The 13,483-nt window shown below is 40.3% G+C and overlaps 1 protein-coding gene across 1 annotated transcript in view; it reads left to right on the top strand.

Annotated features, from left to right (window-relative positions):
• Positions 1-4,298: 4,298 nt before the first annotated feature.
• The window catches only part of LOC135276061 (zinc finger protein 726-like), a 51,609-nt gene continuing 42,424 nt past the window's right edge, over positions 4,299-13,483 (top strand). Inside the window, exon 1 of the mRNA XM_064379222.1 lies at positions 4,299-4,467. The gene's annotated coding sequence lies outside the window, so the exon portion shown is untranslated. The remainder of the gene's footprint in view (positions 4,468-13,483) is intronic.

Here is a 13,483-nt window from a genome sequence, read left to right as displayed (position 1 = left end):
TAATCATATGCTTAGAAAACACTAAATACTCATGAAAAAGCTCCTGGATCTGATAAAAAAAACTCAGTAAAGTTTGAGGATACAAAATCAGTCTGCACATATTAGTGGCATTGATTTATACCAACAGCGACCAAGCTGATATTGAAATCGAGAACTCCACCCCATTTTAAAGCAGCAGCAAAAAAATAATTAGGAATATACCTAACAAAGGCAATGAAAGATCTCTACAAGAAAACTCTAAAACATTTGCTGAAAGATATTATGGATGAAATACACAAATGAAAACACATCCCATGCTTATAGATGGGTAGAGTTAGTATTGTAAAAATGACCATACTACCAAAAGCAATCTACAAATTCAATGCAATTCCCATCAAAGTAACATCATTAGTCCTCACAGAACTAAAAAAATCTAAAATTTATATGAAATTAAAAACAGCCTGCATAGCCAAAGCAAGACTAACCATAACAAAAATCTACTCAAGATGGATAAAAAATGTTAAGACCTGAAACTTAGAAATTCCAGAAGATAATATTGCACAAACTCTTCTAGACATTGGCTTTAGCAAAGAGTACATGACCAAGTCCTCAAAAGCACATTCAACAAAAAGACAGATGAGACTTAATAAATTCTCAAAAAAAAGATATAAAAATGGCTAACAAACATGGGTTATAATGCTCAACATTATTCATGATTAATGATCAGGAAAATGCAATTCAAGACCACAATGTGATACTACTTTATTCCTGTAAAAACAGCCATAATTAAAACATCAAAAAAAAAATACATATTGGCATGACTGTGGTGAACAGGAAAAATTTTTAACACTACTGGCAGAATATAGTACAACCACCATAGAAAACAGTATAGAGATTCATTAAAAAACTAAATTAGAACTATCATTTGATTCAGCATTGCCTCTACTGGGTGTCTATAGACAGAAAGACGTCATTATATTAGTAAGACACTTGCACACAAATGTTTATAGCAGCAGAATTTGCAATTGCAAAAACATGGAAGCAGCCTAATGCCCATCATCTAATAAGTGGAAAAAGAAAATGTGGCATATATATACCAATGAATGTTACTCTGCCATAACAAGGAATAAAATAATAGCATTTGCAGCAACCTTGTTGGAGGTGGAGACCATTATTCTAAGCGAAGTAACTCAGGAATAAAAAAAAACAAGCATTTTATGTTCTCATAAGTGAGAACTAAGCTATGAGAAAGGAAAGGTGTAAAAGTGATATAATGAACTGGGTACTCAGCGGGAAGGGCGGGAGGGGGTAAGAGAGAAAAGACTACATATTGGGTACATTGCACACTGCTTGGGAGAGGGGTGCACCAAAATCTTAAAAATCACTACAAAAGAACTTATCCATGCAACCAAACAGCAACTGTACCTTAAAAGCCTTAGAAATAATAACAAAACCCCCCAAACCTTCATAAGTTTAACTTTCTGTGCTTTGGCTGTTTTTGTTTGGTTGGTTTTGTTTTAGAAAGGGTCTCATTCTGTCACCCAGAATAGAGTGCAGTGGCTTGATCAGGGCTCACTGCAGCATCCACTTCCTGAGTTCAGGAAACCATCCTCCCTCAACCTCCTGAATAGCTGGTATTAAAGGTGCAGGTCACCATGCTCACAGTTAATTTTTGTATTTTTTAGACACGTGTTTTTGCCATGTTGCCCAGGCTGATCTCAAATTCCTGGGCTTATAATCTTCATTTCTTGACCTCCCAAAGTGCTGGGATTATAAGCCTGAGCCACAAGGCCTGACCAGAATCTTTTTTTTTTTTTTTTGAGATGGAGTCTCACTCTGTTGCCCAGGCTGGAGTGAAGTGGCATGATCTCGGCTCACTGCAACCTCTGCTTCTCCAGTTCAAGCGATTCTCCTGCGACAGCCTCCTGAGTAGCAGGGACTACAGATGCATGCCACCATGTCCAGCTAATTTTTCTATTTTTTAGCAGAAATGGGATTTTAACATATTGGCCAGGCTGGTCTCGATCTCCTGATCTCATGACTTGCCCGCCTCGGCCTCCCAAAGTGCTGGGATTACAGGGGTGAGCCACCACACCTGGCCCAGAATCTTTTTAAAAAATTATTATTGTGATAATATTATACAGAAATGCTAACTATATTTAGATCTGTCAGTTAAAAAATTGAAAAAATATCTTTATTAAAAAACATTTTATGTTTTTTATCTACAAATATTGACACAAAACAGTTCAAAATTAATTCCTAGGAATTTCACTAAAAATTAGTTTGTTAAGGGTTAATGTAATTAACCAGTTCTTTTAGACAGTATATAAACAAAGGCCAGGCGTGGCTCAGGTATGTAATCCCAACACTTTGGGAGGCTGAGGCAGGCACATTATTTTGAGTTTAGAAGTTCAAGACAAGCCTGAGCAACACGGCAAATTCCAGTCTCTACTTAAAATACAGAAATAAAATACCGGTATGACAGTGCACATCTTTTATCCCAGCTATCGCTGAGGCTGAGGAGTCGGTTGAACCTGGAGTTGGAGGTTGCGGTGTGCCGAGATCACGCCACTGCACTTCAGCCTGGGCGACAGAACAAGACTGTCTCAGAAAGCAAACAACAACAACAAAAAACGAGAGTTTATAAGCAAAAGCAAAATATGCTTTTGATGAAGAAAAACATTTCTTCTACTTTGAAATTGCTTAAATGTTGCCTTAGATTGAAAAAATATAAAAAATGTAGATTAAAATAAAATACAGAAAGTTACAAAATGGCCGGGCGCTGTGGCTCACGCCTGTAACCCCAGTACTTTGGAAGGCTGAGGTGGATGGATCCCGATCACCTGAAGCTAGGGGTTCGAGACCAGCCTGGCCAACATTAAACCCCATGTCTACTAAAAATACAAAAAAATTAGTCGGGCATGGTGGTGCATTCCTGTAATCCCAGCTCTTCCGAAGGCTGAGGCAGGAAAATCGCTTAAACCCAGGAGGCAGAGATTGCAGTGAGCCGAGTTCAGGCCACTCCACTTCAGCCTGGGCAGCAGAGCAAGACTCCAATCTCAAAAAACAAAAAAAAAAAGTTAAAAAATTTAAGAGGTCATAAAATATCCTAAAAATCTAGAGCAGTGATAAAGACAAATTTGGCGGACTTCTTTTTTTAATTTTAATTACATATATATTTAAAACAGAGTCTCCCTGTGTCACTTTGGCTGGGGTGCAGTGGCACAATCTCGACTCACTGCAACCTCTGCTTTCTGGGTTCAAGCAATTCTCCTGCCTGAGCCTCCCGAGTAGCTGGGATTACTGGCGCTCCATTATGCCCAGCTAATTTTGTTTTCTTTCTTTCTTCTTTTTTTTTTTTTTTTTTTTTTTTGAGATGGAATTTCACTCTTGTTGCCCAAGCTGGAGTGTAATGGTGTGATCTAGGCTCACTGCAACCTCCGCCTCCCAGGTTCAAGCAATTCTCCTGCCTCAGTCTCCCAAGTAGCTGGGATTACAGGCACGGGCCACCATGCTCAGCTAACTTTGTATTTTTAGTAGAGATGGGGGTTTCTCCAAGTTGGTCAGGCTGCTCTCGAACTCCTGACCTCAGGTGATCTTCCTGCCTTGGCCTCCTAAAGTGCTAGGATTACAGGGGTTAGCCACTGCACCTGGCTGCCCAGCTGCTTTTTGCATTTTTTTTTTTTTTTTTTTTTTTGAGACTGCAACCTCTGCCTCCTGAGTTCAAGCAGTTCTCTGCCTCAGCCTCTCTAGTAGCTGGGATTACAGGCACCTGCCACCGCACTCTGCTAATTTTTTTATTTTTAATAGAGACGAGATTTCACCATGTTAGCAGGCTGGTCTTGAATTCCTGACCTCGGGATTCCCCCGCCTAGGCCTCCCAAACTGCTGGGATTAAAGGTGGGAGGCACCGCGCCCGGCTAATGAATTTACTTATAAGGTTTTATCAAATCAGCTCCAGTATTGATAATGCACTATTACCAAAGTGAATGTTGATTTTCTTTTGAACAAAAATTTTATGTATCAATATACATAAAATAGTTTTGTTCACATTTTGAATACATTGAAAAAGAGAGCGAAAAAGAGAGCAAAAAAGAGACCTAATTTTCCCATGCTCTGGGGTGGGCCTGGCTCAGCTCAAGGAGGAAGCCCTGCCTGAAAAGGCTGCAGCTTCGGTTGTCACACGTTCTTCAGCTCCGTCTGATCGCATCTTCTGTCACTCAGGGTCAGAGAAGGCGGGGTCTTAAATGTTATCCAATCAGGGACCCTAGTCTGGGAACTGTCCAATCAGGCACACAGCGGGAGCGGACATGGCGGCTTCCGGGATGTGGGGGGGGTCTTTGTCTCTTGCTGCGGCCGGACCTCCATGTCTCTACTTCACTGGTCTCTGCCCTTTCCTTTTAGAGGCCGAGCCTCTGTGACCCTGTGACCTACAGGTATTGGAGATCCACAGCTAAGACGCCAGGACCCCGGGAAAGCCTAGAAACGGTGAGAGTGCTGGGTCCGACGTTCCGACAGAGGGGTTGGGGCTGATTGGAACCAGTGGGACGTGGCTGTGGCGGGACTCAGGCCTCCCCGCTGTCAGCTCCACAATCTTTGCCTCTAGTTCTCCTTGCCCAGCTGGGCTCCAGTCCTCTTCAGCCATAAGATGGCGGCTGCGTTGACAGTCGGCTCCCGGGCGTCTTGTCTTTTCCCTGCCCAGTGACTGTGCCCTGGCCTGGAGCCCTCGCTGGGCAGCTCTGCACCAGTAGGCTCCCTCTCTCTCAGATTGTGCAGGGACCACTGGAGGATCCTCAGGACGGAATCCTGACTCGGGGTGCGGGTTCATGAATGGGAAGAGCTTTGGTCCATGGAGTTCCCAGGCTTTCTTTTTTCCTATTAAAAATTTACGGGCGTCACCGTGGAAATATTAAATAATCAAAGAGTGATTCAAAAATTGTAGAGCACCCAGCTGTGGTTTGTAATTTGTGGTCCATGGAAGGGACTTGGTGGAAAGATTTTTCTGACGTTCAGGATAAAGAAAACCAAATTCAATAATTGGCAAGGTATGTAGTGTTTTTTTTTTTCTCCCCGGAGGCAGAGTCTCACTCTGTTGCTTAGGCTGGAGTGCAGTGGTGTGATATCAGCTCACCGCAACCTCCGCCTCCCGGGCTCAAGCGATTCTCATGCCTTAGCCTTTCTAGTAGCTGGGTCTACAGGCAGCCGTCACCACACCTAACCAATATTTCTTTTATTTTTAGTAGAGACAGGGTGTCACCATGTTGGCCAGGCTGGTTTCGAACTCCTTACTTCAGGTGATCCACCCACCTTGGCCTCCCAAAGTGCTGGGATTACGGGAATGAGCCACCACGCCTGGCCTAGTTTATTGATTTTTACAATCTAGGTGGAAATACCCTGGTTGTGTAATCAGAGCTTACTTGACAGTTTAGAGTTGTTTAAGCCTGAATTTTGTTCCAGCAATGTAGGAATTTACCAAAAAAATGCTCTTCAGTTTAGTTGTTGTTTTTTTTTTTTAAGAAATTGAAATCTGGGGACTAGAGCCACCTCAGTCTAATTGCCTGCCGCATAATTATTTTCACACTCCACAGGGGACTGATTTTTCCCTGAATTTTTCACATGTGCTTCAAGCAAGGCCTCAAGTCCTCCCTTGTCTGCTATTCCTCCAGCCTAACTCTGGCTTGCAGTAAAATACTAAATTTCCATTTATTTCTGACATTTCCAAATACCAATTTCCCCTTTCTTTTAATTTTCTTTCTTTGTTTTTGAGATGGAGTTTTGCTCTTGTTGCCCAGGCTGGAGTGTAATGGTGCAATCTCGGCTCATCGCAACCTCTGCCTCCTGAGTTCAAGCAATTCTCCTGCCTCAGCCTACCAAGTAGCTGGGATTACAGGCACCCGCCACCACACCCGGGTAATTTTTGTATTTTTAGTAGAGATGGGGTTTCACTGTGTTGGCCATGCTAGTTTCAAACTCCTGATCTCGTAATCCGCCTGCCTCAGCCTCCCAAAGTGCTAGGATTACAGGTGGGACCCCCTGCACCCAGCCCAATTTCCCCTTTCTAATTCACTTGATCAACGATTTGATTCTTAGTGTACATTTTGATACCTATATTAATTTGCCTTTTTAAAAAAAAAAAAAAATTCTTGAGATGGAGCCTTGCTCTGTCACCTAGGCTGGAGTGTAGTGGCCCAATCTAGGCTCACAGCAACTTCAGACCCATGGACTCAAACTATTCTCCTGTCTCAGTCGCCCAAGTAGATGGAATTACAGGTGCCCACTGTCATGCCTGGCTAATTTTTTTATTTTTAGTAGAGACAGGGTTTCACTATGTTTGCCAGGCTGGTCTCAAACTCCTGGCCTCAAGCTATCTGCCTGCCTTGACCTCCCAAAGATCTGGGATTACAGACATGAGCCACCGAACCTGGCCAATTAGTTAGTTTTTGACAAAGCATTTGATGGCACATTAAAAAAATTTTTTTTTTTTTGTAAACATTTCCTATGAGAAGAAAGCAAAGAATAATTTCCTGACACTGTACTGTAAAATATCTCTGTGTGTTTTTTTGTCGTCTCTTCCCTAGACACAGATATTTTTTCAGAATGTTTTTGGGTAAAGTTTTCCTTTTGGAAATTTTATAGGGTGATGTGTCTTCAGTCACCTTTTAGTTTTTTCTTGGACCTGGGTTTCCGTACTGTATGGGGATAAACCGAGATACCCACCATGGCCCATGGCTATGTCTGCTACAGTGTCTAGTGACTATCAGCTTCTGTATCATTTTCTCTCATAGGACAAGCTGAGGTATTGAGTGTAGCTTCTCAAGTGTTCAGGTGGTTGTTGAGAGGATAAGAGGCAATTCCTGGTGCACTTTTTTTTTTTTAAGCTAATTTCTTGAGACATTCATATTGTCTTCACCCAACCAAGCTTTCATTTCTTGGAGACACGTTGCTGGTCAGCCAATCAGATACTAGTATTGAGGAGAAAACAAATAATTTTTGCCTGCTGGATTTTCTTAGGGGGCAGAAAAGTAGTAAAAAATTTCTAGGCTAAAAAACAAAAAACAAACCAGGCTGGGTGCGGTGGCACACGCCTGTAATCCCAGCACTTTGGGAGGCCGAGGCGGGTGAATCACGAGGTCAAGAGATCAAGACCATACCGGTCAACATGGTGAAATCCCGTCTCTACTAAAAATACATAAAAATACAAAAAACAAACCAAAAACCCCTAGGACTCCAAAAGACAAAAAGAAAAAGAAAGAAACAAACAAAAAAATGACCCCAGTGAGATGGGATAAGAACTTGCAGAGTAAAATGTGCCCGAGGCATTCACTGGCATAGTTCAGAGTCTCTTGTGAGGAGGTTATTGAGCTCTCAAGTGAGCAGGACGAGGTGGGACAATCTCTCAAGTAATTGAATGGCCTGACTTCTTGGCACATGAGTAAGACATATCTGCATCTTGAAAAGATTTGTTCACTTATTTTTACCTGAAGTTTTTTTTTTTTTTTTGGACAGAGTTAATCTCTGCCACCCAGGCTGGAGTGCAGTGGTGGCATCTCGACTCACTGCAACCTCCAAATCCTGAGTTTATGTGTTTCTCATGCCTCAGCCTCCCAAGTAGCTGGGACTACAGATGTGAACCACCATACCCAGCTAGTTTTTGTATTTTTAGTAGAGATAGGGTTTTGCCATGTTAGCCAGACCAGTCTCAAAATTCTGAGCTTAAGTGACTCACCTGCATGAGCCTTCCAAAGTGCTGAGATTACAGGTGTGAGCCACTGTGCCCAGCGGACCTCAGTTTTTTAAGTGTATATTGCATTTTATTAGTAGAGCTTGAAAGGCAAGAAAATATTTCCAAAGGGCAGAAAAGACGTGAGTTACAAAAAGTTAATATCTAATAATATATTTATTTGTTGAAAATTTTCATTTACCTTTTTCTTTCTCAGAGTGAATTTAGAAATTTTCTCTGGTGTGTGTTTTATGGCTCAGTGATTTCAGACAGAATTCAATCTAGCTTTTAGAATGTTAGCTACCAAAGAAAATAATAAAGAAAATTTCTATTCAATTTCAGCTTTAGAAAATGAATACATTTCCACAAAAAATGTGGTAGATAATTGGTGAGTTACATAGATTTCTGAAAACTTCAGTTTTTTTTTTTTAAGCTGGGTAAACTTGTGACAGTGAATATCTTTGTTTTATATCCTGGTTTTTGTTTATTTTTGAGATGGAGTCTCACTGCAATGCCCAGACTGGAGTACAATGGTGCAATCTCAGCTCACTGCAACTATCACTTCCCAGGTTCAAGTGATTCTCCTGCCTCAGTCTCCCGAGTAGCTGGGACTACAGGCACATATCACCACACCTGACTAATTTTTGTATTTTTAGTAGAGACGGGGTTTCACCATGTTGGCCAGGCTTGTCTTGAACTCCTAACCCCAAGTGATTCCACCACCTTCGCCTCTCAAAGTGCTGGGATTACAGGTTCGTGAGCCACCAAGCCTGGCCCTATATCCTGTTATTTTGATTTTTGAGTTTAATGCAAAATTTTATTTTATTTTATTTTATTTATTGTTTGAGATGGAGTCACTCTGTTGCCCAGGCTGGAGTACAATGGTGTGATCTCAGCTCACTGCAACCTCCAGTTCCTGTATTCAAGCATCTCCTGCTACAGCCTCCCAAGTAGGGATTGCAGGCATCTGCCACCACGCCTGGCTAATTTTCATATTTTTAGTAGGGATGGGGTTTTGCCATGTTGGCTAGGCTGGTCTCGAACCCCTGACCTCAGGCAATCCACCTGCCTCAGCTTCCCAATGTGTAATTATAGGTGTAAACCACTGCATCTGGCTGTTTACTACATATTTTTTAATACAAATAATGAAATAATACATTTATTGTTTGAAAGAAATAAATACTTTTTCTTTTCTTACTCAGGTATAAAATGTAAGCACCTTAAAATTTTCTCCCCTTATATGAAGACTTTGAGGAATTTTGGGAAGGTCTTATTGAAGATAAAGTTGATATTTTTTAAAGATAGTTTCTTGACTTTTTAAAATAAAACAGACACATGTAAAAAATTGAATTTCAAAGGAGTATTGCAACAGGAGGAAGCAGCAAATGTAAGATGTTTAAAGATTGCAAAGATTAGGCAGAAAAGGGCTATTTTTCTCTAGGGAAAAGCAAACAAGATTAGGAAGGAGGTTGGAGGGTAATGTTTAAATGGAGGGTGATCAAGTCAGAATTTAGATCAGAGAACGTTTTACCCTGAAGCCAGCATGTTCTTAAGAGGGGCACAAAATGGGGTTGTATGGTGGCTCAGACTGAGTAGCTCAGAGTTCAGGAGTCATTGGGAAGAAAATAAACTTCAGTTCAGTTTGATTAAGAAGTATTTTATGTTGATTTTTAAATGAGAAAAAGGAGAAATTGTGCAATCATTTTTCTGGCTGTGTGATAGGTAAGAAAAGAAAGCACCATTTAAGTCATAGTGGAAAGTGTTTTTTCTTTTCATAAAGTGTTCCTCGAAAACACAAAGAATAGAGAATTTTATTAATCACAGCTGTGGATCATTTATATGCTTCATCTTTTCTCACCTTTTTCTTGGTCCTATACTTGACTTTTGGGGGGGGGTTGTATCTTTTTTTTTTTCAGATGTTAGTTTTGCTCTTGTTGCTCAGGCTGGAGTGTAATGGCACAATCTCAGCTCACCACAACCTCCGCCTCCCAGGTTCAAGCAATTCTCCTGCCTTAGCCTACCGAGTAGCTGGGATTACAGGCATGTGCCATTATGCCCTGCTAATTTTGTATTTTTAGTATAGACAGGGTTGCTCCATATTGGTCAGGCTGGTCTCGAACTCTGACTTCAGGTAATCTGCCCATCTCAGCCTACCAAAGTGCTGGGATTACAGGCGTGAGCCACTGCCCCTGGCTGGGATTGTATGTTTTGTATAAAAATGGTAAATATAACTACAGTGTTCTGCTGAGTTCTGTGAGTAACTTTATCAAATTGGTAAATTTCAGTAACATTATGGGAGTCCTCAATTTTTAAACAGTATCTCAGAAGCATAGATGGGCTTATGGGGTTTGTGACTGGCATCTGCAGTGAGGACAACATTGTGGGACTGAGCCCTGAATCAGGGTCTGTGCTGATTCTGGGTGGTGTCAGAATTCAAGTGTTAGACAGTAAGTCGGTGTTGCAGAATTGCTTGTTGTTCAGAAAACTCGACAGATTTGATGGCAGAAGAAAGATATTACAGTCTCCTGGCCTAGAATAAAACTTTGGATGTCCAGGAATGGGAGGCTGTGCTCTGCTTTACACAGGCTGTCACACTGTTTCTTGTTCTGTGATACCAGCTCTCCTTCCAAGGTGACAGAGGACTAAAGACTTAGAGAAAAGCAGCTCTGATGACAGACCCCTTTTGCCACAGCTGCCACTACAAGATTTTCACCCACTCACAAACATACCCACTAGACATTAATGTATCCACGACTCTCCCAGGACAAGGAGCCACACTCAGGTGATCAAAAATTTTGCCACAGCATTTTTGATCATCGTGGTTTTTTTTGCCAAAAACACAAAAGTGTCTAGAAGTCTCCTGACATATTCTCACCTCCAGACACTCAATCTGCAGTAGCAGCAACCTGTTTTCTCTACCAACCTAGGGTTCTGGACCGCCAGTTCATAATGTCATCTGCCTGCATGGACCCAGAAATAAATCAGAGTACAGCCCCACCTGGGCCACTGTAAGTAGCACAAACCAGTCCTTCGGCCTGCATTGCACTCTTTCCCACCCAGGTATTTTTTTTTTAAAACTTTTATTTGTGGTTTAGGGATACACGTACAGGTTTGTTGTACAGCTAAAATTGTGTCATGGGGGTTTTGTGTGTACATTATTTTGTAACTAAAGTACTAGCATATCACCGAAGAGGTATTTTTTTCTGACCCTGTTTCTATTCCCACCCTCCACCCCTAACTAGGCCTCAGTGTCTGTTGTTCCTCTCTGTGTTCCTGAATTTTAACTTTTTAGCTCTTATAAATGAAATGCATTTGGTTTTCTGTTTTTACATTAGTTTTCTAAGAATAATGGTCTCAAGCTTTATCCATGTTGCTGTAAAAGACATAATCTTGTTTTTGGTTTTTTATTTCCACATAGTATTCTATCATGTTTATGTACCATATTTTTAAATTATGTATTTTATATTACGTTCTGTTGTTTCGTTTTTGGAGACAGGGTCTCACTCTATTGCCCAGGCTAAAGTACAGTGGCGTGATGTTGGCTCACTGTAGCCTCAACCTTCCAGCCTCAAGGAATCTTCTTTATGAGACAGTGTCTCTCTTGTTGCCCAGTGCAAGTGCAGTGGTGCAGTCTTGGCTCACTGCAACCTCCACCTCCTGGGTTCAGGTGATTCTTCTGTCTCAGCCTCCTGAGTAGCTGGGATGATAGTCACCTATCACCACCATGCCTGACTGATTTTTGTATTTTTAGTAGAGACAAGGTTTCACCATGTTGGTCAGGCTGGTCTTGAACTTCTGATCTCAAATGATCCACTTGCCTTGGCATCCCAAAGTGCTGGGATTACAAGCATGAGCCATCATGGTGGGCCAAGCAATCCTCTTATACCCCAGCCTTTCAAGTAGCTTGGGACTACAGGTTTGTGCCACCATGCCTAGCTATTTTTTTTATTATTGTTTTAGAGATTGGATTTCTTTATGTTGCTCACTCTGGTCTCAAACTCCTGAGCTCAGACAATCCACGTGTTTCGGCCTCTCAACGTGCTAGGATTACAGACATAAGCCATTGTGCCTGATTATACTAAATTTTCTTTATCCAGTCTACCATTGATAGGCATTCAAGTTGATTCTATGTCTGCTATTGTGAATAGTGCTGCAGTGAATACGCTTGTGCTTAGGTCTTTATGATAGAATAATTTATATTTCTTTGAGTGTATACCCAATTATGAGGTTGCTTGGTGAAATGATAAATCTGGTTTTAGTTCTGCAAGGAATTGTCACACTACCTTTTACAATGGTTAAACTAACATACACTCTTAACAGCAGTGTGTAAGTATTTCCTTTTCTCAGCAACCATCACAACATCTATTTTTTGACTTTTTAATAGCTGTCCTCCCTGGTGTGAGATGGCATCTTGTGTTTTTTCTTTGTATTTTTGTAGTGATTATTGGTGAGCATTTTATTATATGCTCGTTAGCCACATATTTGTCTTCTTTTGAAAAGCAACTTTTTCATGTTTTCTGTCTACTTTTTAGTGAGGTCTTTTTTTTCTGTAAACTTGTTGAAGTTTCTTATGGATTCTAAATATTAGATCTTTGTCAGAAGCCTAGTTTGCAAATATTTTCTACTATTTTGTAAGTTGTCTGTTTACTGTGTTGATAATTTCCTTTTCTGTGAAGAATCTCTTTAGTTTAATTAGGTCCAATTTGTCAATTTTGGCTTTTGTTGCAATTGTTAAGTTGCAACAATTCCTCAGTTCTCTTCCAGGGTTTATTTTTTTTATGATTTTAAAATACACATTTCAGTCTTTAATTATTCTTGATTTGATTTTTGTATGTGGGGTAATAAAGTGGTCCAGTTTCAGTCTTCTACATACTGCTAGCTAGTTATTCCACCACCATTAAAAAAATAGGAAATTCTTTCCACATTTCTATTTCTATTGTCACCTTTGTTGAAGATCACATGGTTTTAGGTGTGTGGCATTATTTCTGAAGTCTCTATTCTATCGTATTGGTCTATGAATTTGTTTCTGTACCATTCCATGTTGTTTTGTTTACTGTAGCTCTGTAGTATAATTTGAAGTCAGGTAATGTAATGCCTTCAGCTTTGTTGTTTTTGCTTGTGATTATCTTGGCTATTTGGACCCTTTTTTGGTTTTAAATAAATTGTAAATAGTGGGGTTTTTTTTCCTTTAGTTTTTTAAAAAATATTTTGGTCCTTTGATTAGAATAGCATTAAATCTGTAAATTTTGGTGGCAGTATGATCATACTTAGGATATTGAGCTTTTCTATTTATGAGCATAAAGTTGTTTTCTATTTGTTTGTGCCATTTCTGATTGCTTTAAGCATCATTTTGTCATTCTTATAGAGATCTTTCACCTAGCTGGTTAGCTATATTCATAAATATTTTATTCTTTTTGTGGCAATTGTGAATGTGATTGTGTTTATGATTCATATTTGGCTTGGATGTTGTTGATTTACAGGAGTGCAACTAATTTTGTACATTTATTCTGTATCCTGAAATTACACTGATGTTGTTTGTAAGTTTAAAGAGCTTTTCTGCCAAGACTATATGGTTTTTCAGATGTAGAATCAGGTAGTCTGCAAACAGGGATAGTTTGATTTCCTCTCTTCCTGTTTAAATGCCCTTTATTTTTATATTTTGCCTGATTGCTCTGACCAGGACTTCCAATTTTATCTTGAATAGTAGTGTTGAAAGAAGGCATCTTTGCTTTGTGCCAGTTTTCAGGGAGGAATCCGTCAAGCTTTATTTTTATTTTTATTTTT

This window comes from Aotus nancymaae, unplaced genomic scaffold, assembly GCF_030222135.1.
Source record: "Aotus nancymaae isolate 86718 unplaced genomic scaffold, 86718_ANA_hifiasm-v0.15.2.pri h1tg000001l, whole genome shotgun sequence".
In the NCBI taxonomy this organism is placed as follows: domain Eukaryota; kingdom Metazoa; phylum Chordata; class Mammalia; order Primates; family Aotidae; genus Aotus; species Aotus nancymaae.
The sequence above is the reverse complement of the archived record's forward strand: the minus strand, read 5'-3'. Positions and strand labels throughout refer to the sequence as shown.